At 50.3% G+C, this 3,818-nt stretch overlaps 1 pseudogene; it reads right to left on the minus strand.

Moving 5' to 3' along the window:
• Positions 1–2,541: 2,541 nt before the first annotated feature.
• LOC133101695 (olfactory receptor 5V1-like) lies at positions 2,542–3,345 on the minus strand (annotated as a pseudogene).
• Between the last annotated feature and the right edge of the window lie 473 nt (positions 3,346–3,818).

Raw genomic sequence — 3,818 nt, forward strand, 5'->3', positions numbered from 1 at the left:
TACAGCAAAGTGATTCAGATATATATATATTCCTTTTCAGATTCTTTTCCCTTATAGGTTGTTACAAAATATTGAGTAGAGTTCCCTGTGCTATACAGTAGGTCCTTGTTGGTTATCTAGTTTATATATAGTAGTGTGTATGTTAATCCCAACCTCCTAATTTATCCCTCCCTCACCCCCCTTTCCCTTTTGGTAACAATAAGTTTGTTTTCTATGTCTGTGAATCTGCTTCTGTTTTGTAAATAAGTTCATTTGTATCATTTTTTTTAGATTCCACATATAAGCGATATCATATGATATTTGTCTTTGGCTTACTTCACTTAGTATGATAATCTCTAGGTCCATCCATGTTGCTGCATATGGCATTATTTTGTTCTTTTTTATGACCAATACTCCATTATATATAAAAATACCACATCTTTATCTATTCCTCTGTTGATGGACATTTAGGTTGCTTCCATGTCTTGGCTATTGTAACTCGTGCTGCTAGGAACATTGGGGTGCATGTGTCTGTTCCATCCAGCAGGGGTGTGGGGACAAAGGAAGAGGCTCAGCTGGAAAGGGAAGAAGGAAGTTTGGGGAGAACTCTCCAGAAAGAGGGCACAGGGAAGAACACAGCCTGCCACCAAAATACCACCACTTTTACATGTTCCAAGTTCACGTCCACCATCCCTGTTTTCCACATGCCACCACTCACGCAGGCCTGCAGCTTGAAAACTGCAAGCACAAGAGTCAAGCCAGGTATTTCTGGGTCCAGAGTACTGCCTCTGGAGAAACAACAGGCAGTCAGACCGCAGGCAGCCTGTGAGGCTGTCTGGCCACTGGGCCACTCGACCAGGCTGGAAGTGCCCCCATCAGATGATGAAGGCAGACTTCATCACCTGTGAGGCGAGGCAATGTGGGTCGGAGAGTCAGAGGCGTCCGGTAATCAACCCCTCTCCTCTGGGCACCTCTTTGGGGTCTGCCAACCCCATCTCCGAGGCTGGAAATCGGGCCCCAGAGCCTCAGGTGGGCTCCGCCGGTGCTCTGGTGCCCTCTAGTGGCCATCCGCTAGAACGCCAACTCTCAGGCCTTCTGCTACCCTCTCCAGCACATCTCCCTCTCCCTTTCCTGCCACATCCCAGACCAGAAGAGCTCCTGCCAAGGTGTGTTGCTCCCTAGAGGTGCTGATGGGTTGCACCAGGCTCCTGAGGCCATGCCCTGGGGTGATCCCAGGCTGCTGGGGACTTTTCTTTTGTCCACATCTCTAGCCAGCTGCCTGCCAGTGGCCGAATGAGGAGTTTGCAATGAGGTGGGCCCAAGTCCGGGATGCTCCTGAGGAGGCCCACCCGTGGGAGGAGGGTCCTGTCTGTCCCGCCCTCCGATGGGTCCCAGGCTCCAGGCGGGAAGCTCTCAGCCAGTGTCTGAACACAGGACGCTGCATCCTCATTCTTTGTAAACCCTTGGAGTTACCTCAATACCATTTTTTAAATGGATCTCCCAGTCGGCATATTTATGAGATAAAGAATTTCCCTCATTAAAATTTAGGAACAACGTATTATTAGAACGAGCAGGAAGACACAGGATGCTCCCAAATGATCTATTACTTGGAGGATTTAAAAATTCTAACGAGAAAACACTCACTCTCTTCACCCTCTTGGGCATCAGCACAAGGCAAGAATTGGCTGCACTCTTTATGCCTCTGATTTCTCCAGAACCTTTCTTTCGAGGAGAAATCTCTGGACTCTGCGGGGACTGTGAGTGGTGACAGTCAGCTAACTCTGAAACTGAAAAGCTGGAGGAAAAGAGACAGGTGAAGGAGATGAGAAGTGGTGACAGGGAACAGCAGGGGTGTCACGTTCAATCTAAGGCTGAGAGTCTGGGTTAATCTCCAACGAAGGTAAGGACCACCAGGAGCTGGCCCCACTGGCCTTGTCACATGGGGTGGGGATGGGGGACAGCCAAACCGCCATGGCCACTTTCAGAGAAATGAAGAAGAGTGGGAGGGCACCCCTGGGAGCCAGTTTGAAAACGGTCACTGTTGTGAAATAATAAGATGCACTTTTCAGAAAAGTGAAGACTGTTCTCTTGGTTCTCAAAGACTTGCAAATACTGTGTGTTCTTCCAGAGGCATGCTGAAGCCCCAGCCTTTGAGGGCAGAAATGGGAAGTAATCTGGGTTCAAAACAATCCAGCACTCACTCCTTGAGGGTGTTGAGGATGACCAGTGTCTACCCCTCGGGTGCTGTGGGGCCTGAAATCCCCTTATCACCTGGGATGGGAGGGGCCACGCAGGTACCCCACTGGGCAGCAGGGGGCTTGGCTGGTGGGCTACAGACCATTATCAGATACATGATTTGCAAACATCTTGTGCCATTTTAGATGATGGATTATCCTTTTCTTTTCTCCAAGAGATCCTAAACCTCTGTAGGGCACTTCGTCGCACTTAGAGGGAGAGGAGGAACGAAATCAGGCTGGCAGGTGCCCAAGGCCAGTGCAGCCCCTAGGGCTGGGGAGGGAGGCAGGAGGAAGGGCTGAGAGTTGGCATTAGAGCAGATGGCCACTAGAGGGCGCCAGGGCACCAGTGGAGTCCACCTGCTGCTCTCAGGCTGGATCTCCAGGCTCGGAGGTGAGAGGAACAGGTGGAGAAGGCTTTCTGCTTTCCATAGCTAGAAAGGTATTCGCAGCGCAGCGCTTAGAATGAAGGCATAGGATGCCACAATCCACAGCAAGGGGGCCAGTGTCAGGAAACCTGAGATGCTCGCTCCAGCTCCCCGCATGACCCCCACATCACCATAGAATAGCCCTACAACTGGAGCAAACTCACAGAAGTAGTGGTCGAACTCCCTGCTGCCAGGGCAGAGAGGCAGAGGGGCTGCCAGGGCCAGAGTGAAGGCAGAGAAGGAGAAGCCACTGAACTAGGCTCCAGCAGCCATTCAACCAGCTGCTCATCAGGGCAGGGTAGCAAAGGACGTGGCAGATGGCCAAGTAGTATCATGGGACGTGGCAGACAGTAGCAGGCACTCAACTGCAGTCAGTGAGGCAAACGAGTAGAACTGGACCAGACGGTGACCAGTGAGATGGTTTCCCGCGCATCTAGGAAGCTCTGCAACAGCTGAGGCACGATGTTTGAGGTACAGCCCATCTCCAGCAGGGAGAAGTGGCCGAGGAAAAAGTACATGGGTGTGTGAAGAGTCCGGCTGGAGGCCACAGCCAGCATGACGAGGTTGTTGCCCCCGACTGTTACCACATAGACGACCAGAAAGAGGGTGAACGGGAGAAAGCCCAGGTGTTGCAGCTCCTCAAAGCCCTCTAGGATTAACCAGGTGGTCTGGTTCTTGCTGTCACTACTGGGCTGCTTTCTCATCTAGATTTGTCCTCAAGAGAACAGAGGAAGGTAATATTAACCAAGACTGTATTATGACCACACACCATGTTTGGCTTATTAATTTATTCATCAAACAAGCACTGGGTACAGGCTTTATTGTCTCCTGTTTATAGAAGAGAAACTGAGGCTCAGTGAGTTTAAGTCGATTACTCAAGGTCATTATGGTGGAGTCATGATTTGAACCCAAGTTTGCTTGACTCCAAATCTCCTAACTACTATCCTACAGTGCTTTTTGAAATCCTTTCTGAGTGATAGAAATGTCCATATCAGAGAGCAGTATAGGGCTCTTCCAACCAGCTATTTACCTGACAATCTTCGCTGAGCATCAACAGGAGAAGCATCCCTGGTAAACTCTTCTGGAAGGGTAGGAAGAGGGCCCAGGACTTCTTGGGAGGTGGTCCTGCTCTAGGTCATGCACATTCCTGAAGCAGTCACTCATCTCAGACTATTTT

Source organism: Eubalaena glacialis, chromosome 11 (assembly GCF_028564815.1).
Source record: "Eubalaena glacialis isolate mEubGla1 chromosome 11, mEubGla1.1.hap2.+ XY, whole genome shotgun sequence".
NCBI classification, from domain to species: domain Eukaryota; kingdom Metazoa; phylum Chordata; class Mammalia; order Artiodactyla; family Balaenidae; genus Eubalaena; species Eubalaena glacialis.